Source organism: Mastigoproctus giganteus, chromosome 8, assembly GCF_048544385.1.
Source record: "Mastigoproctus giganteus isolate SK-2022 chromosome 8, ASM4854438v1, whole genome shotgun sequence".
Classification (NCBI taxonomy): domain Eukaryota; kingdom Metazoa; phylum Arthropoda; class Arachnida; order Uropygi; family Thelyphonidae; genus Mastigoproctus; species Mastigoproctus giganteus.
Genome location: NC_143582.1, coordinates 201,008,424 through 201,036,422, shown reverse-complemented (window position 1 = coordinate 201,036,422; position 27,999 = coordinate 201,008,424). Strand labels below are relative to the sequence as shown.

Genomic DNA, 27,999 nt, shown 5'->3' with positions numbered 1-27,999 from the left:
TATCTGATTGAGAACATGGATAGTAGTGACCTACCTCCACGTAGTGGAGACGGAAACTCGTGGTGGGGATACGATGCCCCATCCCCACTACGAAAAGTCGCTCTCTCTGGTTAAAACTACAAACAGGGATCCCAGAAGTAGGGGTCTGTTTGTAGTTTTACATATAACCAACTGATGTTTGTGTTATGTCACTATAAGCAGTGAGATCTGGTCGTACAATATATACGAGAAAGCATGGGAGGCGATTAGTATACTGGTTCACTTAAATGAAATCCCTCCTGTATTGTAAATTAGAATGGAACTTTAAATGAAGTTATTTGAAACTTACGAGTTTAAGGTGATTTCATAAGCTCGCATTGCATTTTTGGAAAGTAGGCTGAAAATGTACAAAGATTAGAACGAACAACACTCGCCAATAATCTAGTTATTCTATACTTAAGTGTATATCTTCAGGATCATATTATGATAAAATAAATAAATTTTCTGTTTATACTCCGGCACGACAACCAAGTCAGTAGAGTTTACAATAAATCGTCAATACAAATATTTATCGTATTTAGTAGTCACGGGCTTGAACCCCGGTCCACTCAAGGAACGCGTGCTATGCACTCTCGCTCCTGACCACTGGGCTACGTCAGGCCTATGGATAAAACTAATATAGTTAAAAAGAACAAAAATTGCTTATTTAAATCTCTAGCATATCCAAAAAGTGTTTTGAAAGCTGTGATTACACACAATAAGGCTATCCGACTGTGTATCACTACTCTACTTATTGACTACTTTCAACAGAGGGAAGCCCCATTTGATTCTCCACTACCATTATCGTATATTTGAACACCCACTAGTGCTTAATCAGTAAATTTAAAATCCTTACTAAATTAGTCCTTTTAGATAACTTTTTATTTCGACTGCAACGGTGCTGTAGCAAAAAACATAACACATATATATACTATGGATACACTGATGCTCAACTCATAACATTTTTAAAGCAATCCCCCCCCCCCAAACTATCTCTGCACAGTGATTTATTTTCTACGCGTACTTCCGTGAGTACTTTTTCAATAACACAACGAAAAAAAAAGGTTCACCATCATTATGCAATCTGACTAACAACACCGTCATACAATTTTATCTGTTGATAGTACGTTGAAGGGGTTTAATATATGGGATAAGGGAGTTCCTTTCCATCTCCATGACGAAACACTAATGAATGTTCCAAAGAAGTTGTGGTTATGAGAGGACATAGCTGAGACCAAAGCTTCTCCTTTTGAATAAGTGAGTCAACCCACTGATTTTCTGAAATACACTGTATAGGGTTGTTTCAGAATCCAACGAATAGTTTTGTGGCTTGATTTCGCCGATATCGAAACACAACTTTATTTATTTTACTTTTTTTTTAATGCCTACTATATTAAAAATAAGGAGAATTATTAAACAATAAAACGTTTTATATTTATTTATTTTGCTTTATATCGTATATAGATGAAACAGTCTTTCGGAAGCTCAAATATTCAACTACTGTTTTATTGAATTGGAATCACTTTCAGCCAAAAGCATAAATTCTTCCTAATGAAGAAGAAATCTTATATAATTTGGTCAATTTTGTCGAGGGACAGATCAGCTTTTCTGTCCCTCAACAAAAAAAAAACTATTGATAATACTCAAGTAACATCAGACAGCGTGTTTACACAAACGATGCACAAAGGCACGTTCGTGGACCGTATTTTTCTATTCGTGAAGGACTAGTTCCTGTTGTACTTATTAACCACTTCAGAATCATGACATTAGCAACGACGGAGGACAAGCTACTCTTAAATTATCCACTTATATTTTTTTTTTACTGTTACCAACGAAAAGCGTGTGGGCACTCAGATGTTTATTTATTTATTATTTTTTTACTAATTTTTTTAATATGCTCTATGCCAGTAGAGAATAAGCAGTGACATTACGGGAAAAAAATTCCAGAAATGTTAGAAATTTGAGATACTGATAGGTGAATGCTCTCCAGCACCTCTCAATTAGCGGAGGAAGGGGAGAGTTACAAAGGATCAGTGTTTAGCATTTACAAACTGACTGATATTAAAGATCATTAATGTACGCAGTGCCTTACATTTCAGGTGCGTTAGTAAGTAATAATTATAATTCACAAACAAAATAAATAAATAAAAAACACGAGAAAAAAGCAACGACTTTTATACGCAAACTGAGAACATTTCGTTTTTGTGCATCCGCCATATTCCCATTCCTTCCTCCAATCAGCGCACGGCAAAAAAAAAAAAATAATAATAAATAAATAAATAATAATAATAATAATAAATAAATAAAAAAAAAACAATATATTATCCAGTGATAATAATTATCGGATTTCTATTGGTCCAACTGTGATGAAATTTGGAATTACTCTACACGTCTTTCTACCAGCGTTGATTATAAAATTTGATGAAAATCCATCCACTGAGTTGAGTTTTACATGAGGGCGGACAGAAGAAATAACAATTACCGGTTTTCTATTGGCCCGATTTTAATGAAAATTTGGATGGCTCGACAAATTTTTCTAAGAGCCAAATATAAAATTTTATGAAAATCCATCCATTAAGAATCGAGATATTATATTCGGATGGATGGACAGGGAGACAACAGACGCATTATGCATATACGCCTTCCCAGTGATGGAAAGCGAATTAAATCACTGAACGAAAATTGCTGTATTTGCATTTAGTATGATACCCTAGTTGCCCAAGCTATGTGAGCAAAATAATTCAATTACGGTACTTCGAACTCTAAATCAAATGTTTTTTTTTTTATTTTATAAACTGACCAGATAATGGAATATAATTCATTAATAGCATGCATTTATAAATTGCGACTGGCACAAAATACAAATTATCCGGTTTTTTTTCCAATTTAATTCATTCCTCATTTGTAATTGACTATATGAATCGTTAAAAAACACATGTAATCATAGTACTACCTTTCATAACTATTGGCCAATTTTAACAAGTTTGCCTGCATTTCTAAATTAAATTTTGAGTTGCTAAAACAAATTATATTAGTTTGCATGTTTTTCGGTTTCAAATAGTTTATCTAGAACTGGCAAAAATATCAGCTGGATATTCCTCCTAGGACCACACAGAACTTTAACAAGTTAGTTAATATAAGCAGGGCGTTACATTTTAGGTGCTTCAGCAAATAATAATTCATAACAAAGAGAAGAGAAAAAAAAAGAATAAAAAACAACGACTTTTATGTGCGAACAGAGAAAATTTGGTTTTTACGCATCCGCCACATTGACCATTCATTCCTCTAATCAGCGCATGACAACAAACAATATCCAGTGCAGCAGCTACATAGTGTGCATAGTATTAGGGTCAGGCGCCCCCTGTGGTTCCCATCATCTGCGCCATATACAGTATATGGATAGTCTATGACTCAGCGGTTCCCAACCTTTTTTGACTCGCGAACCCCTTTCAACATAATATTTTTTATCGCGAACCCTTTTCAACGTAAAATTTTTTTTTAGCGAAGCCCTTTCAGCTTAATATTTTTAAAGCGAACCACTAAGCCTATATTCTCTGAAATCGTATAATTTTTCTGAATTTTTATTATAAAATATTTCCAGTACTATGTTTTTATAAGCGACATTGCGTAATAATAAAAATTATTATTAAGCATCATTTACTTTGTAAAGCAGTTATTAATCAGGCCAAATTAGATTTCGAACAGGCTAAGAGCAGGAAACTAGCTTCTTGTCCAATGGTAGCCGATCATTTTGGTCTCTTGCCAAAACTATTGGCTGCAATTTTTGCCCATCTCTGTTCCTACTTCTGTCAAAACCAGATGGTTCTGTTGCCACATCAACTAAAAATAAAGCTGACCTGCTAGCATCCTATTTTCCTTCCAACTCATGTATTGATGATCTTGGTGAATCACATCAAACCATTCCCCGTACACTCCATTCAATGCCTCTTGTGGTCTTCCGTCAAAAGGATGTCAGAAGGATTTTGATGAATCTGATGCTAAGAAAGCTGAGCTGGATATCATCATTCTTCTCTTTCTTGGTGATTTCCCTTCTCTCTCTCTCTCTCTCTCTCTCTCTCTCTCTCTCTCTCTCTCTCTCTCTCTCTCTCTCTCTCTCTCTCTCTCTCAGGGTAACTCAGAATTTTTTTTTTTTTTTTTTGGCTAGTGCAGCATAAGCCTCAGGCTTCCATGCACCATATGGCTAATAATAATAATAAGCTCCAGGTCCTGATGGTATTTCTCCACTTGTTCTCAAAACCTGAGCTCCTGAACTTACTTCTGTTCTTTGCCGCTTTTTTCCCTTCCTTATTCCAAAAGTGTTTTTCCTTCTGCTTGGAAATTTGCTCATATCCAGACAGTTTCTAAAAAATATGACAAATCCCTCCAATCCAATTATCGTCCCATTTCAATTACTTCTACTTTTTCTAAAGTAATGGAGAAATCAATTAACCACCAACTCTTTAAACTATCTAAAAACATTCCGTCTGATCAACTGAACGATCGCCAGTATGGGTTCCGTCAGTGTCAGTCCACTGGTGATATTCTAGGAACCCAACTAGGGACAAATTCAATGGAAAAGTTGGGTGAAACACAAGCAGTTGCTCTAGGCTTTCGTTCGTGTTTGGCATAAAGGTCTTCTAAATAAGCTTTCATCCTATGGTTTGCCAGCTGTTTTTTGTAATTGGGTATCCAGTTTTATCTCTGACCGCTCGCTGGTTAATGGTAGACGGCTCTGTTTTCTAACTTCTCCACTAATGCTGGTGTTCCCCAAGATTCAGTTCTTTCTCCTACTCTTTTCCTCTTGTATATTAATGACCTTCTTACATTGACTGGAAATCCTATCCATCGTTTTGCTCACGATAGCACATTGCATTCCATCTTCCAGTTTGGGAAACCTTTCCCTGCTCAAACAGCTTCAACTTCTCGAATATTCACTACTATTTCCTTAAATGCTGATCTCCAGATAATTCTCCAGTGGGGCAAAGATAACTTAATTTCAATCCTTCTAAAACTCAGTCCTGTCTTATATCTCACAAAAAAGATTCTTCTGCTCCTATGTTTATCTTTGATGACGCTCTGAGTTCTAGGCAAGATCTTGGGATTACCCTGACTTCACCTTTCTCTCTTGGAATAAAGCACATTACAAATATTGCTTCCTCTGCATCTAAAAAACTTGGTTTTCTCTTTTTCTCTTGGCGTTACTTTTCTTCCAAACTGTTGACTCAGTAGAAATCGCAAATCCGGCCTACCACGGAATATTGTTCCCACATCTGGGGGCGGTGCCACCAAAACCTCTCTCAGGCTTCTAGATTCCGTTCAAAAGAGGACAGTTAGGTTAATTAATGTCTCATCTCTAACCAAAAAAAAAAAAAAAAAAAAAAAATTATGATATTAAGGTCACCCATAAATTTATTGTGTCTGAGACCGACTAACTCAGCCACGGAGTGAAAAAAGCTCATTAAAATTCCTCGCGTCATCGACGGAATTCGAACCTCGGCCTTTTCCACCCGGTGTGGGGAGGACGGTGACGATACCACTGTGCTACCGCGCAACAGCCTCATCTCTAATAGAGTCTCCCACTCTCTGTCTCATAGACCTTTCTATAGATACTTCCATGGGCACTGTTCTTCTGAATCGGCTTCTATAATCCCCGCTCTATCTTTCAAAGAAGTCCGAACACGTGCCGCAACAAGTCAACATCCTTTTACTGTCCAAGTTGAAACTCACAGAACCAACTTTTCTTCTTGCGCATTTACTCATTCAATTTCCGTTTTCTGGAACAACATTCCTTCTTATGTATTTCCTGAAAATTACAATCAACAGAAGTTCAAGTCTAATGTCAACAAGTATCTTCTTTCAACTTTTCAACGTTCAACCCATGCACGGTACTAAGTACTATAGGTTCTAAAAAAATATCTGTACATAACAATGGTCCTTGAGAATCAAAAAAAAATTTAGTATGGAAAAAACATATTCATTTAACATGATATACTGTAAGATAATCAAGAAAATGGGTACGAAGGATATACAACAGTGGTCGGCAACCCCTTTGAGTGAAGAGCCATTTTTGATCTAATTAAAAAAAAAAAAAAAAGAAGAGAGAATCCGAAGAGCCGCACTTCAGCTCAAGCTGGGGAAGGGGAGTTTTTTAAGAAATGGAATAGAGTGGGAAGGTGTTTTATTAAAAAAATATATTTTTTGAAATATTATTTATTAATAATATTTCTAATTAATGTGACTTTTGCTGCTGAACTTCTTGAGCGAATCTTTCAACATCAGGGAAGTAGGCCGTGATTTTCATCTTTAAGCATGCTGAGAGACTCGCATTATTCAGACGGTTTCTTTTGATTTATTTTTAATATAGTTTATGTTCGAAAATATTTGCCCGTCGAACCACAAACTGAGAGAAGTCCAAACGCAAATATTTTCAAATTTATATATATGTCCGGTTAGCTACTCCATGCATCGAACACAATTTGTTTTTGCTTTTGCAAGGGCACCCTTTTGCCTCTCCAAAAACTCAATTTCAGTTTTAAGGCATTTTAGTCTTGCACTCCACGTGTCCTTGATTTTTAAGTCCTCTTAACTCCGTTTCAAACTTTGCTTCATGTGGGATAAAAGTTAAAAAGTCGCAGTTACATGATCAAAGAGCCGCATGCGGATCGCCGACCCCTGATATACAACAAACCAATATGACATTTTTCGAAATTTTATTTATTTTCATTTATATTTTATTTTGTATTTTTAATTATATTTCATATTAATATAAATATTTTATATTACAAATAAAAATATACTTTTATCATTTTATATATATATATATATATATATATTATATTATATTCTTTATTTATTTTCACTATCCTCACATACCTCTGTTACTCTTACAGTGTTAACTGGGTTTTAAAAGACATAAGTATTATGGTGACAGCAATTATCAGAGATAACTTTACAAATATTAGCAGTCTCTCGGAATCAGAGGTATGTAAAAGCATCCCTAAAACTGCACGTCTGTATTGTAGTTTAGGGTTAAATGTTATGTTTGAAAACTGGGGAGAGAAAAGGAAGAGTAACTGTAACCAAAGTTCGATTTTGGTCGGCCCTTTCAAAATCATGATTACTAATTACGTGTCAAACAAATGTTATGAATTACTGACATTACAGTTCGTTATAAGTAAACACAGTTTATACTATCTTCTATCAACTCGAAATGCGAAGAGAAAGTTACTATACTATAATTAGACACAATTGAAAACTTTGCCATCTTGAGGGCACTGCAAAAGGATGTCAAAATTAACAGCAAAGGACAGATGGACGTATGATTTCTAAACAAAAATAAATTTTAAAAAATTATTCTGCGCACAATCAAGTGCAATCCTGATAGCAGACTGATTTCTAATACACTCTTTCGTAAGCGGATGAGTAGTCTAAAAAACACAATAACCATTTGCAAATTTGTTATTACTGTTTTACCATACAATGCGAATGATATGCCAATATCTCTTATCTCCTAGTCTTTGATGATATTGAGAAGTGTCAGATATCTGGTGTAATGTAATTTTTGCTAATCATGACACCGTAGGTGCACTTGTTTCTTCGGTTACATTTTAGGACATTTATCCAAAAGCTCGCACACAAGAAATGAAATCCAATAACTCACTTTAGGTCCAAAATTTAATTGCAAAAAATTTAGTTATTGAGAAAATATACAATTCAATTTTTAACTTCCTGAAATATCTGCCACAACTGCATTTTAAGCATCACAATTTGGGTATGGTCTATCAAAGATACTGTGGATAACTAGTTTAGATCAAAAGAGATCTCCACTGGCGAACTGCACAAACAGTGAACTTCCCAAGAAATTATAAATACCAGCAACCCAGGAAGTTTAGAAGTGGCCTTGAAAATATACTACTGAACATAATACTTAATACTAATGAACGTGCACTGAGTCACTCATGATGACGTCCAAACTTTCGCAGTGTTCCAAAAGAAACTATATTTGGTTCTGAATCACAGTTGACAGTGATGTAAAACTTTTTCACACGCACGTGCATCAGGATCAAAGCAGAAAAGGGATATCCAGATTTATCAATTACAGCACTTGCTTTTATATTTTCTTTTTGGAGAAAAAAAAAAAAAACCTTAGAAAGAGATAAGAAAGCAATTGTGCGTATTTTATTATTTCCTACAGGTTAATCGCCTGATGTACACAAACGACTTGTTCTACTGCGCATCCTCCATGGCCAAGTACGACAAATTTCGTTTAATTGCCATTAGATTTTTGCACATGAATGACAACCGAACGTCTTCTCATTCTAGGATTTCTTTTGTATACAAAATAAATTAAACTTTAAGAGTTCTTATCTTTTAATACCATAGATCTATGGTGCCTACAATTCAAAGTGGAAGCAAGACACTGGTAAAGGGAGCGGAGATACTCATTTAAAAAAGCATCACTTTCTGCAATCCATAATCACAATTTGAAAGGGGGAAGGAAACATCATAAGAGCTTCGGAGAATACGTTAGGCTCAAGATTAGGTACTGCTGCTACAGTTCTCATAAGGAACATTAATTTTCACAGAGCTGCCTCGATACTGCACTACATACTTCAGATGGCACTTTATTATAACAATATAGAACAACAATTTACTCCAGCGGGAAAAAGTCATGATATAGTCGAATTTCCATATCTTTATCTTCCCTTTTGTAAACCAAGCTGAAACTGTGCGCATAGACTAAAGCACTAATGAAAATGAACACGGATGACGAGCACGTCTGAATAATTTCGTTGCCCAGTGGCACAAACACCTTTTGAATGATTTGTTCCGGTAGAGAGTCGTTGGCTTAATAGAAGTGGGAATGACACGGACAAAAGGAGGAAGTCGTTTTTAAATTTTATTTTTAACGAAGGCTGAAGCTTCAGTGTGACGTGTCCGTAACTTGCGTGTATTCTATGGACATTTTGCCTGTTTACTGAATGAAAAACCAGAGTTTATGGGACAACAAAGAAAAGCCGTGCGACCCTTGATATAAAACTAGGCCAATGGCGTAGAGAGAGAGAGAGAGAAAAAAACATGCTCTACGTCGATATGGCCTAACTGTCAAGGAGAGATGGCAGCACGGCAACTTTCTTCTGATTAGTTGCCTACCTGGCACGGAATATTTCCAACCGCATTGTATCCTGTAGAATGGCCTATGCAAGGCAGCTCATACATCTTGTCCTCCTCACCGCATTGCAAAAAAATTAGTCCCAGTCAATCCACAGTCAGATATTCTTGTTTCCTCCCCAACCTTACTCATTTGTATTCTCATATGGGGAAGGAACATCATATGAGATATCGTCCGTTAGAACTTCTAATGGACGGTAATGCTGTCTGCTCTCGCCCACAGAGAAAAACTGGCGAAGGAAATTTTCTTCAAAATGACGATATTTTACGAATGGAATTGCAACCGAGGTTCCAAAGCCTGAATTCTACTGAACAAGTATGGAACTTTTGGGAAGACAAACCTTAACACCAAGATCTCCAGTTATCAACCATTCTACAGAACCTTACACGAATTATAAGCCATCCTACTAGAACAGTAGGCGTTAATACTTACCAATATTCTTTAACATTCTTGTTAATGGCATGAGAGAGGGTTGTGGATGTCTCCCAGCTCATTATTATAATCCATATTAAGTAAAACTTTCACAGATTTAGTTGCTCGGCGTCTCAATAGTAAAGTTCTAGAAAAACTTGCGGTATTAAATCTGCTTAAATGTGATGCCTAGCTCAGAAAAAACTATTGAACGGGCATTCGCAAGTGAAATGAAAGAAAAGTCATCACTTTTAAGTGTTCAACAGTAAGTTCAACAGTAACTATGGAAAGCAAAAGCTAAACGCTCGTGAAAACATCCGAATCCCATGTGCACGAGCAAACTTGAACCCAAAAAAATGTTCCATCAATGTTGATCCAGGTGAATGATTCAAAGCCATGTGGTAAAGAATACACAGTACAGTCAGCACAACAGACTTCTACTGTAAGGAGTAAAGCACTCTACAGTGGTCTTAGACAGTTTTTAAACTCTGTACAGTGGGACCAACTACTGTAACGATGTTACCAACAACAAATTCTAAATAGGAAGCATTCAGAGAAATGATCATAGAAGCTACTTGGCTTTTCAACTAAAGAATACTGTTCATGGCTTAGACCGAAATGGATGTCAGATGAACTGTTGAGACATGGCAGAAAAGAAAAATGCATATAAATTATCAGGTGATACAAAAGATATAAACTAGTCTGCAATCAAGTCAAAAAGGAGGTTAGGCAAGCCAATGCAGATTACGAGAAATCTCTGGCAAAGAAAGCCAAGACTTCTTTACTTATATTAACAGTAGAAGGAAGGGGTTGAATCGCATTGGCCCACTTGATGTCGATAGTTTAACTGTTGATGAACCTGCTCAAGTTGCCGACAACCTGAATAGGTGGTTTGCGTCTAAATATGGTTAAAGATTGTATCCATAGCTTATTTGTAAACTCCTCTGACCTGGTGGTCGTGCCTGGGTATAAACAAGAACATTTGTTTGTTTATTACTCCTGCAACCATAAGTTACAAGTCTAACATAACGTAACATAAATAAATCTGGTTATGATAGACCTTTAACTTACACTCGTTGGAGGATAACAGACAAGTACCCTTTTCCTTGTAAAGGCCATTTTTGTTCAATACAACTATCAAAATCTATTCACGAGTTAATAACCTGAGCTCTCTGAAATAAGTTTCCATCTTCAGCAATCAGTTGTCGAATTCCATGTCAAGTTCTGAATTTGTCAAACCACCCTGAACTTGCTTTAAGAGTTAGATCACCATTCAGTTTTGTGTGCATATCAAGGGCCTTCTCTGTAGTAGGTGTCCCTGCTGGAGAAATTCCTCAATCTCGTTAATGAATGAACCACTGAAACATTGCAATGTCGAGTTGGTTGTGACTGATACACTTCATAGTGTTCCTTTGAGTCACATCAATGACCGCCAATTGCCATCATCCCTCTTCAGATTATTAATGGCAGTGTTCATAACACCACAAAATAAATTTTTGATAAACTGTAAGCGCTTTTACAGTTCCTTAACCGTTGACACGCGTTCCCGTTTCAGCGCTATACAAATTTATTATCTGAAAGATGAAATCCTCATCCAATAATACCCATAACAGCAAAAGGTTTAAAAATTTATAAGTGAATATAACATAAATCTTTTAAGTTCTAATTCTGAAACAAAAAAAATCCAAGGCGAAAGTTAACAAAATCGAGATTCTGCATATGAATCATCTGTGAATAGATTTTGATCCACAGAAGTACCATAAAGATTCGAACCAAATGGACATCTTATTCAGATACTTCCGAGATTACCTTTTAAGCTTTCACACTAAGATTTAGATAAGATTTGCTAACACAGTATTATTTTGTATTGTACACTAAACATTCTCTTCCTTCTTGGCAGTGGTTTAATAGTTTTTTTACCCCTTTCACAATTAAGATTGTGCAATAGTCCTCGACACGTCATCGTCCTCCGACGTGAATGCGGGACAATTACGAGGTTACCCGTATGAAGAACGCAGGTTGAAGGCCACGATTATCACTGTCTACTGAAACTGTCTAACCAAGTAAAAGGCACTAACGTTCATCGGTGAATCACACGGATATGCTGTTTTACCATGATGGTATGTATAAAGCGGTTAAAATTATATCGTGCTATTCATTTCTAGTGTATTAAATTGTATCAGATATTTTCAAAATGGTTGTTATCTCTTTATAAATATTAATCGAATTACCATTATAAAAAACACCTTGGATGGACGTACAAAGAACAAGTCAACAAAAAAAAATCTATACGCAACCAAAATACGTGCAATTACACGGTTTGTATATACAGAATACATAAAAAATATTATTACTTAAATTAAAAAAAATTACAATGCTGATTTTAATCACCTTTACGCTAAAATTAAAAACATACGAATATAATTTATATGAAAATACTTTAATGTGAAATCATTAAAGGCTGACTGGTTATTTGAGAAAAAAAAATAAACATTATATGGTTAGTCTCATTTTTACGGGATGAAAAACCAGATTTTGTGGGGAAAAAAATAACAATAATAATAAATAAATAAAATTACAGTATTAGTAACTCTCCAATGTGGCGTCCATTGATTCATGATTTTCGTTTCTACGAAACTCAATGACGTAACTGGATCAGGATGATGGTACTTACCATCAGTTAAAATAGTTTCACAACACAAGACATTACATTACTTGTAATGTAAAAGTTCCAGGAAGCTAGAATTTTCCTCACCTTACATCAGCCTGCCGAGCGTGTGCGACATCAGTAGGGAGTTATCTGAACCTCCAGCGAAAATCTGTAAAATCCATACGCCTTTAGACAAATCACAGAATGGGTTCTTACATTAAATTTCACTTAATCCAAATATGCACTGAACTAAGTCTATGGTGATCACTTATTTGTATTACGATAGAATAATAAATTATAAGTGAATGTGTAACGTACGATAGTCTCTTCTTAGATGGAAAAGATTCCTGCAATCAAGGCACGTTCACTTAACTAAATAACCGAAATTTATGTCGGCGTTTCGGATCCGCCCTGGGAAATAACAATCTTCCGATTTACGAACACGATGCGTTCGACAGGACTGATCAAATTGCGAGCGAATTTTTCCTGTATGCATATAATAAAAAATTCTATTTATAATTTGGGGCAGTCCAAATCAGACGTGTTCACAAAATAGAAAATGCAAGAACATCACCACATTTAGCATGCACGTGGCATGAACCATGGTCAAGTCAAACGCGTGTACAAATGTATCCTCGCATTTGACCAATCGGCTACGGCTGCCGTTTTAAAATAAAATTGTAGTAAATAAAGATACAGTGACCGTTGTTTATTTAATATGTTCACTCTGCTTCATTTTAAAGAAGTTTGTTCAAAACGTATTCGTAAAACTGTTGGGATACGCACGTCACCTCAGAAGGATATTATTCTGAAAACCGGCGATGGTTTTCCGAGAAGTATTTCACTGTATTGTATTGTACATTAAAAGACAACTATTTAAATTTCACAAAACAAATTATCGTATTGTATTTTATAGGCGTACAATGTACATTAATTGAAAGTATTTCATCTCATTCATTTTACTTTCAAAAAGATTACATCTTGTGTAGTAGAACCTTTTCAGCAGAGGTTCGTAAATGGGAAGATTATTGTACAGTACTTAAATTGGCCCCGCTTGGAGTGGGAATCACGTATTTCGGTCTTGTTACTTCCTTGACGGAACCTTTTCTGAGGTGCCTTGTATCTTCACTCGGTGAGTTGAACTCAAGCCATGGTCGCGAGACTTTTCTTTGGAACTGTTCAAGGTTTTCCCCTAACAACCAGAAAATGCATTGCATAATACGTAATTTTCAAATACCCAGTTAAAGGTTACTAAAAAACTAAGTTCCAGTCATTTGGCAGAATCATGGGAAATTTGCCAAAAGGAAGAAGAAACAACCTTAAAACAAACTGTGTAGTGTCACAGTTTATCTTACAGTGGATCAAGGAAATACTGAAAAAAACTTGGCTTAAATTGCATTGGATTTTTATGGCACATTGGCAGCTTAGACGATAATGCATTGAGTTAAGCTTCTAAAATAGGCATAATGATTAAGAGAAAATGACATGAAGTCCTTTTTTGTTTTCCATTTGGCATTTAGCATTATTACATCATACTAGAATGAAAAATCAAAATAGTTATCCCTAAGAACATTCAAATTATAAAAAAGCTGTTAAAAACCTTTCACTAAAATTAATTAGACAATTAATTTATAATGGAACATCACTCGCCAGCCGTTTCGAAAGTTATGGCCATCTCTGCTGGATGGCCAAGCTCCTGCACTGATAAGCCAGCAAAGACATAACATATATGAGCACAGTCATCAAAACGATTATCTGGCGTTACCCAACCTCACACACAAAAAGTGAAATGTAAATAAGTAATTGTCAGTGAGATTGTAAATATGGGATTGATTATAATGTACACCCTTCTATCCAGGGAGCTGTCACGGGATGATAACTTCGTTGATACCAGTACACGGAAATTTCGTTCATTCATTCTCATATAGATTTTATTTGTAATGCAATACGAGAACTTCTAACGATAACATCACATCCCGTAAAATCAATTCCTACATGAACTTGTCTTTTTTCTTTCCCTTTTTTTATGACTTTTTTCACAAAAAAAAAAACAGAGCATAAGCTGTGCATTTTCATTTTGTATTTATCTTTGGTGGGGAGAAGTTTCGTTACTTCCTACTTCTCCCATCTTATGATTCATCAAATGACAAGGGAATGGGGGGGGGATGACCACCCGCTCAGTAAATATGGAAAACGCCGTCTGGGTGATGGCATCACATTACAAAAACAGCATTATAATTGTACTTCTCGCTGAGATGTGCCTATTTGTAGTGCAAACGCAGGAAAATGCAAAGGGTTAGACACTGCAACCTAATGGATCATTACGAGGATTTTTGCCTTCTTTAAAACAGATTTTTTTTTTTTTTTTTTTTTTTTGTTTCCATTAAGTTTTATGGTTTAATTATACTGCACATGAACTTTCAATATGCTTATTTTCTAGACTACGATGCATCCAGATTTTGGACGGCAAATTTTGGAAAAAAAAAAAATTTTTTTGAATATAACAGAAACACAAATTCACAAGTGCTGACTAAACAAAATATCAGTGTAATGTGAATTTACTCGTTGTAGAATCTCAAAAATGAGGTATAGTCACACTCGTCATTACCAGTTCTGTAGTCTGAATTTTTCATTTTCTTCCCAGGGTTCATCGTCTTCAGTGCCATCAAGGGCATTGCCAATTGCATATTTCTTGAAAGACTTGAGCTTTCTAGAAGAAGTAAAGGTTTTATTGGGCTTTTTCTTGGCAATAAAGGAGACATACTGAGCGAGTTTCACTAGAATTTGCCTAATAATATAGCCTAATACATTATAAAAAAAAAAAAACTTAACATACATTAGGACCATAAGACGCAGGGGAATCTTATGGCAACATTTTCTAGTAAAGGAAGTGCGTCTTATGGTCAGGAAAATAAGGTAACCTCATTCCAAGCAAATATATGCAAAGTTCTTCATTTCTAAGAATCATACATGTGTATACATAACATTCTACCTTTTCGCCATTTCCATCTCTTCTATAAAGATTTTCATATAGCCATGAACTACTCCAACTTATTTTTTGTTAGAGAGCACAAGACAGAATATCTGTCAAGTACGAATATCGCTAAAGACGAGAAGTTCTTTCTTCCGTGCTATGCTGTTTGTTATTTGGTTTTTAGGAGCATTAGCAACTAAGGCCATATTGCTCCGGGATATGCGGTGGTCATTCCCTGACCTTTCCGCATCCTCCGTATTGGTGGTCACGGGCTCGAACCCCGGTCTAATCAAGAAGCGTGTGACCGTGTTATGCAGAGTTCATAATGGCCCTCCAGAAGACGAGGCTTAACCATTTACAATTTACAATATTCCAACTTCGTCATACATTTCTCACATCGACACAAACGGAAAACCTCAGTAACTTACAATCAAAACAGCACTGTTACAAAAGCTTAAATTAAATATCGTTGGTTTAGAGGTGGATTTTTTTTTAATTAACCAGATTTAGATAATTCTAGCAACCACCCTAGATAAAAAGCAAAACAAATAGAAGAATGAGCACAAATGACATCAAAAGGAACGCGGGCGGATAACCAATAGTGCAGGTGACCTGCTATTTGGTAACATAAAACTGATAGTGCGCCAACCGATCTAGCCTGGTCAATAAAACAAGGTAGCGTATCAAACACCTGGGAGACCAAATAGAAGTAAAATAACATTGGGCAACTCTCATAAAAATTATGTCATAAGCGTTGGGCTCATAAAAATAACAAACTACTGACATAAAGTTATAAATCTGACGTAATTTTAGCAATATACGAGTATATGATATACTTAATATGAAAAACTGATTTTTCATACACAAGGGCAACTTCTTTGACGGCTAACAAAGCATTCGCCTACGGATTTATCTTCGCATGGGGTTGTATCCAACACGCTTCCTCATTTTTCAATATTGACGTAACATTCTTTTGATACAAAGATTTTTACTGCACTTTAGATACAAGCAAGTCATAAACTTGAAATACAAACGGCCATTAAATTCTGAAGCAACGTAAAAGTTAGTTGGGGTTTCTAATGACCTGGAAAGACGGAAAAGAGAAAAATCGGACGATGAAAAAAATTGCAATTTTCAGATTCCCCCACCCCATTTCTTGCCAGAACTTGCTTAGCTAATTGAGTTTGGTATCAAGTAATTTTGGATCTCTTATAACACTTGATTTAATTTTGTTTATGATCTTTTGTGTAGCCAGTGTGCAAAGGTATCTGAAGTTGCTGATTTGATTATGGATACAATCATTAATGGCTACAATAGGACAAAAATCATTATATATATATATATATTGCGTTGCGTTGGAATTTTTGGCGACTAAGATGTAAAAAATATAATCGGACTATAATCCAATGACAACTGAGGGTTTCACACTTTGTAGAAACGGAAGGTTATGCAACAAAAAATAAAGAAAAGAGAGAGAGATGCATGAATTTGATCTAGAAAGAATACGTCAGTATTGTTCTAGTCCATGACTACGCATAACATAAAAAGTTGTCTTGCAATGCGTTTCTCTTCCCAGCTCGCAATGTTTTTAATTAAATTCTCTGAACAGCGTCTAGGTACCAGTGAAATCATGACCGATACAAAGAGGAAAATGTCACCCTCAGCTCTCAAAGGTTTTCAAAAAAAAAGAAAGAAACAAGTGTTCAAAAGCTAGGGAATAAACATAATGCAATTTTTAAATAAAAAAAAACATATTAAGAAAATTTTATTAAATGTTCATGTCACTAAGAAAATGACCACGAGATCCATGATCTTCACATTCGCCTTTTGTAGGAGCACTTGATAAACATTTTCTTTTAATAGACAATAATGCATCTTATGCTTTATCATCCATTAAAAGAAATTGTCTAGAATACTCCAAGCACAAGAATTGCAAAGCCAGTCACAATGTCTCTTCTAGATAGCTTACTGGGCTTGACTAGTCATTATTGGGTTTTAGGCGCATCAGCAACTTAGGCCATATTGCATCGTATATGTCTGTAAAGTGCATACATTCTGTGGCCGATTTGCTGTTTGCTGGACTAAAAACCTGAGTGTTCTGGTGGAAAAAAAATTATGCTACCCTAGCCTGAGACCAACTAACTCATCCACGATGTGAAAAAGACAAAAATTCCTCGCGTCATTAACACGATTCGAACTCGCATCTTTTCCATCCAGTGTGGGGAAGCTGGTGATTATACCAACCGTGCTGCCCACGGGGGCCTCAGCGTGAAGAAAAGACGTTGTGCTTGTATTTCTATCTACGGCGACTACACATCATATTGTAAAATATCAAGTATGTGGGTATAGCTATAACAAAGGAATTCCGCGGAATGCATTCCTCTCTTATCTTCTCTCTTGGTCGCTTACTATCTGGAGCCTATCCGGATTCACAAGAAATCTGCAGAATTTGTAGTGTCCATGGAGACGATATAAAACTTTATTTTAAGTCTTAATGCCAAAAAGCAACTAGATGCTATCAATCGGCGAACAACATAAATATTTAAGCAGATGAAATATTGACTATATCATATATGATTATCCATGAAACTTGCCAAATCGTCTAAAATGATGTTTACAAACTTTAAAAAGAAAAACGAGTTAGTCATTTTAATTGGTGAAGAAAGTCTGATATCACATGGATTTAGTGACGACGTTTGGACAACGTCAAGGCGAAAACCTTATCTTTTGTGTCGTCCATTAGGCAAGAACAACTGTAGGAATCAACAATCAGAAGCTACTTTGCGTATATCTTAAATCTTGTCTAGTTCCATACTTCTGTATGTGGCCACAATCTGGTCCTCTGTCCCAATCCCCAAGACCCACATAGTTTCTGAGTAAAGAATATTGAATGTGAGATGACTTAATCGGATCAATGGACATCCCTTTACTATCTTAAAAATCCATACTTTACTCAAAAAAAAACTAGAAATGATACTTTCTAGTTTTCTGATCTCTTCTTGTTTTGGAACGCGTGTTTTTTTTAATTTTTTTATTTATGGTATGGGGCGAATTTCTTCCGCTCTGCAAGATATTTGAGATTCCCCTTGCACTCCCGTCATGGAGGTTCGTGACCAACTGACATACACAAATGAAGTTTCCGCAATTTTCCGGGTAATCTCGTTCATCACTTCCTGGTGGTTATTTATGTTTACATTCAGCATTTTCACCATTACACGTAATCTATCTGACCGTAATTGCCCCTACTACTCCTTTGTGGATCTTAATTGAATCACCAACCATTGCTCTACGTTTTTTTCTTCGCTATGCCTTTTCACATTTCAACAGTCTTTCCCCAGTATTGTAAGGGTGTTTTTCATCACTAGATCGTCAACTATGAAATTATTCATTTCCAAAACGCGGATCTCAGGTTGTGCGGCCAATCCACTGAGATGTCTATTACTGCTTGTATAAGCTGGTGGATGTCAAACGTGGAGAAATAAATGAAAAATAGATTAGTCCTTTAAAATTATTAAAACCGTATTTCATTTCATTTTATCAGGGAAGTGTACATTACCGGTTGTTCTAGATTAACGTTATTACTCTTTAAAAATTATACTTTTATAAAAAATAATTCGAGCTGTATGAATTAAAGTAACAGCGGAATCTTTAAACTCGAAGATTCCGGATCAAATCCGAAGAGGTAGCAACTCTAGCGAACTCAGAATTTTCAGATGCAACGAGAGCAGTGGCGAACTACAGGCCACTGAAAGACTGAAGGGTTTGAAAAAGTCATAACTTGTTCATTTTTAATCTCTTTTATTTTCTTTTTTTACAGGTTATAGAGCATCCCTTGGAAATTAAAATGGCTACGTATGATGTCCAGCAACGAGTAAAACTCGTTGGGTTTTTCTATTCCAGTGAAAGAGCAATTATTGAAACTCAGAGAAAATACCGGCAACATTTTAAAGTCCTCCTAGCGATAACATGATTCGGAACCTAATCGCCCGGTTTGAAAGAACTGGATCAGTCGACGATCTTCCGGGAAGAGGTCCTAAGCGCACTGTACGCACTGACGCAGCGGGGGAAGCTGTACGGCAGAGCGTCCTTGAGGATCCATCTGCCTCTACCCGTCGTCGCTCTGCTCAACTAGGCATTGCCAGAACATCGCTTCAGAATATTCTGAAAGGATGGTCAGTCTTTCAGTGGCCACATTTTAATCTCCAAGGGATGTTCTATAACCTGTAAAAAAATAAAATAAAAATGATTAAAAATGAACAAGTTATGACTTTTTCAAACCCTTCAGTCTTTCAGTGGCCACCCTATACTACAGTCTTTCCACTGTGAGAAAACCCGAAGGTTAGGGAACGCGAACGATTGGTTTTGCATGGTGGTTAAAGAACAGGTAGGCCCGTTCATGAATCTCGCGGAGCCAGAATTTGTAATTTAGCCATTGAATGAGACCCTTAAACAAAACCAACATGATTAAATATTGAAGGTTTTGAACCGGAACAAGTTATAATGAAATGTAAAATTTTAATTTTAAAAACGAGTTAACACTACCAAGACAAATTATTATTGCAGTGACTAATACCAATCATATCTCATAATTTTATTCACAGTGAACGCAAAACTTCTCATATTATTTCCCTCATAAAGTATCTCATCAAAATTGCTTTGGCTTCTAATTTGCCTCAGTGGATGCAGAATTATACGAACTGCATTATCTAGCGCAGTAACCCAATCTCATTTCACTTCTCTGGTACCATATAGTGTCTTTAAATGCTGTCATGAATACGAGGTGCGTTCAGATTATAAGTTCTCCAAATTTAGTTCTCATAAAATACACAATATACAGGAATGAAACAAGTCAATTTTTAAGATGAACTCTTAAAAGGAACAAACATTTTCCTGGACTTTTCTTCCAAGCTGTGAAGGTCATTGCGAAGATCTGTTTGGAGGTAAGTATAGGTGAATTCAGACATTTTTTTTTCTGGGGAAGAGGGAGGGGCGCAGGTTCTAGTATCAATTTTGATAGTCTAGCCTTTCGTTTATATGATGTTGTTTCTAATTCCAATTTGGGGGGAGACACGCGTCCCATATCACTCCCCTAAATTCACTTATGGAGGTGTGTTTATCCCATTAGTGAATGGCCAAAGGATGCTCTTCAGCTTGAATATAACGGTGGATGAAACATGTATTTCTCTGTTCAATCCTGAAACTAAGAATCCGTCTGCCCAACAGAAGCATGCTGGTTCCACCGCGCCCAAAACGTTCTGAGCTGCTGCAAGTGCAGGCAAAATGATAGTTGTTTTCGGGATATTGATAAAATAATCCTTAAACATTGTGTTTCCAAGGGCATTAACAGTGGTAGGAAACTCGTGTGAGTTGCTCTCAGCATTTCGGAAGAAACGTGCACACGAACTGAATCACATTAGATTCCATCAGGACAATACTCCATCCCATCGTGCTGTGAAGATGCAAAACTTTTCTTCATAGAAAACAAAATTGAGGTTATCCCACATCATCCATACTCGCCTGATCTGATCTAGTTACTTGTGGTTGTTTCCAACGATGAAGGATGCTCTTCAATGCAGAGCTTTTCCTGGCCAACAAGTAGCTGCTTCTACCACTCACCAAAGTGGCGAATGATAAAAGTAAGTACGTACTGTACTTACAAACTAACAATGCAAAACAGACCTTCGCAGTGGCCTTCCTAGCTTGGATGAAAAAGTATGAAAATTGTGTGTTCCTTCTAGGAGATCATGTTGAAAAATTACGTAGGTTTAATTCTGTACCTTGGGTATTTTATAAGAAATAAAAGTAGAGACCCTATAACTTGAATGCACCTTGTACAGACGCTCTAACCGCCCTCAAGGTTAATTCCAGGACAACTAAAGCACGAATTCATGAATTTATTTCGCAATCTCGAGACACCCCAGTTGACAATCACTACTATATTCAATACCCGAAATATTTCTCCCAGAGTAAACTTAAACATCCCTTGGGGAATTTCAGCATATCCAACCCCACAATCTCAACTTTTCTTTTTAGTTATCCTATGTGGTAGCTCATATCTTTGGGATACGAGTTCAATTCCTATCACACACCAGAAGAATTTACCAATAAGTCTTGCACTCAGGACTGAGTTAGCCGTTCTCAAAAGGGGTAAAGTTTTGCAAATCTTCAAAACAGTAAAATATTTCGCAAACAATTTAGTTAACAGCTACACATCCTTTCTCCCGGAAAGTACAGCAGAAGTGTCTAGCGAGAAGCACTAATTAGCCATTAAAGTTCCATTAAATGAATAACAACGAAACCGAGCCACTAATGGGAAGACTTAAACTGCATCGATATTAACAAGGATGGCTCTAGAACAGGACAGTTAAACTGCGCTGGTACATCCAATGGTCTCGCAGTGCAGTTTAACTGTACTATCAGACCTTACCTCGCTTCAAAGGGAAAAACTTAACACCCGAATATAAGAATTTAATCTGGATTTGTACATCTGACGCTTCGAAGTTAAAAATATTATGAAATGGAATAAAATATTATGAAAAAATATCATTTATAAAAATTACATAATTATTGTTAAAATTACGAAATACTGCAATAAAGGGGAACATAAAAAAGTACATTGAAAACAACTAATTTGAAACTACTGCAGACACAAAAGATTTCAGATATTCAGGAAACATGGGACAAAATCACAAGATCTTTATAATGCACTTATTTTCATTAACTGGAGGTAAAAGTACTACAGAAAACATTTAGTGAAAATAAACATAAAAAAATTATTTTTAACAGTTGCCAAGAAATAAAATTTATTTTCTTAATACTGTATATATACTACAGTTCAGTTAATAGTTGGCAAGTACACTCACTAGCCAAAAAATTGAAAACCTTTCTTTTGCAATATCTAGTAGTGCCACCTTCTATCCGAAACATAGTCCGCACACGTCGTGGAATGGATTCCCCTAGGTGTGTGAGGAATCTAAAGATAGATTTTACTATTCTTCCATCAGGATATTTGTAAGCTGCTGTATTGTTGTCAGTATAGAACGGCGAAGCCGAAATGCCCTTTCCACGATATTATAGCATAAGCCTCAGGCTTTCCACGAAGCCTGAGGCTTATGCTGAACCAGCCAAAAAAAAAATTTCCGAGTTACCCTGAGAGAGAAAGAGTCAGAAGTAGAAAAGGAATCGCCAAGAAAGAAGAATGATGATATCCAGCTCAAAACCCTGGGCGTGCCAAGCCCATACTCACCAGATGTGAGAGACATTCTCAAATGGATTCAAAGCTGGAGAATTAGGTATCAAGAGTACACGTTAGAAATCTTGGGAATATTCCTCGAAGCATTCAGATACAATTTTTGCATGGTACACAGTTACGTTTCGTCTTGAAAGAGTCCATCACAATCGAGTAAAAATAAAGAACTGCAAGGTGAAGCTGATCCGATAAAATTGAAAGATATTGAATGAAGGTAGCATGAGCTTCTAATGGTATGAGCGGACCCAGTCCGTACCAAGAACTAATGGTACTAATGGTATGAGCGGACCCAGTCCGTACCCATATCATGATGCCTCCAGCCGCTTGAGTGGTGGACACGAAACAATCTCAATGAGGTTCACACCACACTTTCACCCTGTCATTTTTACAAAAAAATAATAAAAAAAGAAAACCCCGTAAATCGAGACTCGTCAGGACACACGTTTCCACAGTCCAATCATGGCTCCTGCTAAACGTGCTCCAACAATAACACCTTTCATCGTCTTTCCCATGACCAGATCGACTAAGAAGCCCAAGGAAAGCGTACAGTATTTATCTGATACTAAGGAACTTTTGATCATACCATGTGACAACTTATATATGCATACTGTATGTTTAATTATCTTGACGCCAATGCAAAAGGTTTCTAATTTTTCTGGCAGTTAGTGTATAGTTTTAACTTCCATACTTCTAAAATACGAGGATACCGCTACCCAGGACAAGCATAAAAATACTCAATGGCCAGAAAAAAATTTCTCCTGATATTGGATTTTAGTAAAATCGCAGCAGTTTAACTGACCTTTAGAAACTTTAATCCCTCGTGAGACAAGCGGATTAAGAAACGAAGGGAGTATCGGTGCAGTTCATGTTCCCTACCACCCTGGATAGAAGAAGTTGGCAAAGTGAGAATATGCCAGCTAAGACAGACAGGAAAAGATAAGACGAATTTTGCTTCGAGAAACAGAGAGCAATAAATTCCTTCAATGTAGTGATATCTCATTCTAATCTCGTATTCGGCTCCTGAGTTGACAGACTGGCATAAAGAGAATACATCGCATGCCGGTCAAACCTTGACATCTTTTTTGCGGGCCTGCAAGTCTGAAAAGGTTAGAGCTACTGCACTAAGCAACGAAGGTCGTCTCAGGAATTAGAACGCACGGGAGAATTCAGCACCATGCAGTAAAAGTGAATGCAATATAGCGGTAACAACATACCATAAGTAGGGCGTGAAGTCTCGCTGAACTTAATCATATACATAATAGCCAACTAAGCAAATCTATATCATTAGTGGAGAGTAGTGCTTCAAATATATGTCAACAGATAAAGAACAAGCATGTGGACCACATAATCAGATGGAAATTCGGCAGGTGCACTCTGCAAATTTAAGATTTTCTACGTTAAAAACAATGACAAAAGAGATCTACAAAAGAGAGAGAAGCCTTGAAAAACCTGCTTCGGATACCAGCCGTGTAAATTGATAAACTAATCCCAACATAATAATTGGGATGTTACCGATCAGAACACTGAAATCATCAGTAATGGAATCAAAAGAGAATCTAAAGGAGAAAATAAAATAAAAGCGTATTTATTTCTTCTACTCTCGGAAGAATTTGGGTTGCTTGTAGCGAAATAGCTCTTTGATGTTTCAAATAGCTAAATGGGATCAAACCTAAAGAAATGTAGTAGATATAAGGGTTGAAAGCAACAGCATCAGTTCAGAGGTATGATTCCTAAATGACCATGCTAATAAATGACTAGAATTTTAATTGTATAGTAGCAATAAAATATGTCGCTTATTATCGACTATGACTCATTCCTTCCGTCATAAGAGGTTACTATATAAGTTGAAACATGTTCACATTACTCTAAGATTGATTCTAAAATGGATCACAGAGTGGCTGCAGGGCAGAAGATGGTTGTAATTACTGTAATGGTTACTTTTCAAGTTGGTCTTTCAAATGTTAGAAGTGGGGTCTCCTGAGGATCGGTTCTGGGATCACTGTTGTTTCTAATTTTCATAAATTACTTCGACGAAAGGATTACATAAGACCTGAAGACTGGTTAACGACTGGTGACAAACAGCACTCCATGAGGAGGTTGAAATACATGTTTCAAGGATGGTCAGAAAAGTGGCTGCTATCTTTTAATGCAGAGTCTAGCACCTGCAGAATAGCACTCTAAAATAACACACACGCGGTGGGGTTTAAAAAAAAAAAAAAACAATAGAGGAAGAAAGGGATGTAGAAGTTACGACACTGGCGGACATGAAGTTCTCCAGCGTCAAGCAAGGCCAATGGTGTCCTATCTATGATTTATCATACATTCGTTTGGAGAGATAGGGAGGTCTGTAGGAGATCATAGCGAGGCCATACCATGATACCGCCTCCAGCCATTTAGAGTGGTGGACACGAGTCAGTCTGAATGAATGACTTTATGAGGTTCACGCCACACTTTCAACCTACCATTTGTGCAAAAAAAAAAAATTGTTACTGGAGACTTTTTAGACTACATGATCTTTTTTTTCACTGTACCACAATCCAGTCTTGGCAATGGCAACACCAACCTCCCCCTCCCCAGTCAAATCGTTCGATTTTTCACTAAAAGAAGTGGCTTACATATAGGCACACGAATATCAAACTCTAGATTCTTCAACTCCCACCTCACAGTTCGGTTGGAAATAGGTGTTTCTTTGCCTGAACTGAAATTTTCAGTCATTTGCTGTTCTTGGCTAGACCTTCTGTGTGTACAAGTATGGAGACCACGGACGTCTAACAAGAAAGAAAGAAAGAAAAAAAAAAAAAAAAAAAAAGACAGCAAAAGACATTCCCCTTAGACGGGAACTCACTGAGGTCTATACGACTCCGAGGGGATAGTAAAATGACGAAGGCGAAGTTTTAAGTTATAAATTCAAATTACGAGGAAAGAGTTTTACAATGGACTGTAGGAAGTTTTCTTTTAGCTAGCGAGTTGCTAATTACTGAAATAAGTTACATCCAGAGGCAGTTGGGGCTGACAGTTTTAGGAAATTCAAAAGTCAGCTGGCTAGTTACGTACATGAGGAGGAAAACGCATAGGTTATTATTATTTTTTTTCTTTTCTTTTTTTTTATTTAGCTACTTCAGAAAAAGTCAGTGTCTACCGTTACGGGTTATTGGCAAGGCAGAAACGAATTTCCCAATACGCACAAGAACTCCCTTAGTGCCCCCACACTTGACAAAAACAATAATAATAAATAATATAAAATAACTTTTTTATAGTAACACTCACTTTTATGTGCACAGTGTGAAACGACAAGAGATAGAATTGCAGTTGCGTTGCCCTTCGTTTGAATCTTGGTGGATAACACTTCATCACGTCACCTTTTCATACTTAAAAAAAAAAAAAAACACGATTTCATCAAAACAGCATCAAATGATGAGTACTGTAAGGATTCCAAAAAGGCAGCCCGCAGCCCATAAATCCGCCTCTTCGGTTAAGTAGTTCAGAATAGAGGCCTCGTTTTTTTTTTGTTTTTTTTTTTTGTGCAGAATAGAGGCAGCTAGGGCTATGAGATACCAGTATGTAGTGTTTGTAAACCGGATGTATTCTATGACTTGTTTGCGGGAAGAAAACTTCAGTTGGGGAAAGTACCCTTGAAAGCTCGCACACGGTGTTAACCAATAGAAAAGGGAAAGAAAAAAAAAAAACATCAACGTTCCTCCAGAAAACAAACACAGAACCTTCTCTACATGGTTAGAGAAGGTTCACTTTTATTTGAAATAATTATCTATTTAATAACCAAGAACAAGTCCAGACAATGCCATCTGCAGCGAGATATGAATAATGCATCCTTATATATAAAAGCTCGGTACCTTTCGCAATCTTCTCTATGATTCATTAGGTCCTGTATATAACTGTCTCCGAAACACTTCTGTAGACTAAGGAGGGCCAACTTTGTTTGACAAATATCAAAAACCAAGTACGTTTACCACGGATATACAAGTAGTATTTTTTATCTTAACTTTACTCTGCTTTTATAAACAGTGACTCTCTAAACCGGCAATAGTAACACAACATACGACCACACACTAAAGACTCTCAGTGGCCAGTATCGTAGATGAATAAAAGCCGTCCTTCCAACCCGGCCATCAAATGTAATTAACGGCTTCAAATTTCTCAACACTACCTCCGAAGGCAACTAATTATAACTTCCTGCTGTGTTGTGCCCTCCCCCGCCTCTTCTGGTGGCTGTACTGTACCATTTCCATGCTAATGTGGTTTCACACTGAGATGTATCAATGATTGCCACCGCAAATCATTCATGTTAAAAGTAACTACCTCTCTCTCTCACACACACTCTACTGGAGTAATGGTACGTATTTAACAGTTTTAAAAACTAAGTAAAGGGAGGAATGCTTATGATATGGTTCGAAATTGTGAAACGTTTTCGAACTAAGTAATGATGCAGTTACAATTAAATAAAATATTTTGAAAAAACACAAACTTAGCTTTTGATCATCCTTAATTCGAATTAAGGATGATCAAAGATATTTCGAATAGCTTAACTACAATATTAAACACGAATCAGGTACTTCTAATGCAGAGCCGTGTTAAGACAGAAGGAACTCATCCAGACGCTAGCTCTCAGGAGATGCAAAATCAGTAGTATCCAGGACCTTTTCCCAGCATATGCTAGGCGGCATTTTCTTGTTTGCATCGGGGTGCTAAGAAGCCTCATCACTGTCCCAAAAATGGAAATTTTAAATAAACAAATCTAGCAAATTTTCGTACTCCAAAGTTTGTCAGCCTGAGAGGAGTTTTGTTTATACACCAATACAGTACAATCAAGGCGTCAGTGTGTGATGTCTATGCACCAATACAATCAAGACGTCAAATATAAGGCGTCAGTGTATGATGTCTATAAATTGCGAGTGCTCTCTAGTCGGTTTGTCTATTTTCTTGGATGAAACAACCCGAGTTTCGGGGGGGGGGGGGTTCACAACGTAATACGCACTCAAAGTTTGTAATCACAACTCGTTAAAAAAAAACAAAAAAAACACGTATCTCAGATCGTAGCATGCTGTCAACATTTTCATAATGCACTTATTTACTCCTAGCTTTTAATAATAACTGAAATATAAAACGTATTTCACGTTATTGCTATGATTAGTAAAATAAGAAAATTATAATAACTCACGATTTACATATTTCATAAATAAATTGATAACAAAAAAAAGAGCTCCTCAATTTCATATGCGCGAATGGGGAACTATAAAACTGCAAGCCGATTTATGTACACCTCTGTGTACATAAATCGACACCGGTAACTTCTAACGACTTGCTAGGGTGTAATTATTAATGGCCATTTGATATACCTAAATTTCCGAGGGCGTTAACTTATTTTGTAAAAGAACAAAAAAAAAAAAAAAAAAAATAAATAAATATATATATATATATAGGATTGGAAACAGCGTTTACAGCAAAAATAAATATGTTTTTCAAATATCTGGAGCTGTGGAAACTTTCTCTCAGATGAATATTAGTCA

General features: G+C 36.4%; 1 protein-coding gene across 3 annotated transcripts in view; it reads right to left on the bottom strand.

Annotated features, from left to right (window-relative positions):
• Nucleotides 1-27,999, bottom strand: part of LOC150082178 (uncharacterized) — a 168,383-nt gene that overhangs the window by 107,331 nt on the left and 33,053 nt on the right. Inside the window, exon 1 of one of the 3 annotated variants that reach the window (XM_090379159.1) lies at nt 12,357-12,393. The exons of the other annotated variants lie outside the window; for them this stretch is intronic. The gene's annotated coding sequence lies outside the window, so the exon portion shown is untranslated. Of the gene's footprint in view, nt 1-12,356; nt 12,394-27,999 lie in introns of those variants that run through there. 3 annotated transcript variants of the gene reach the window in all.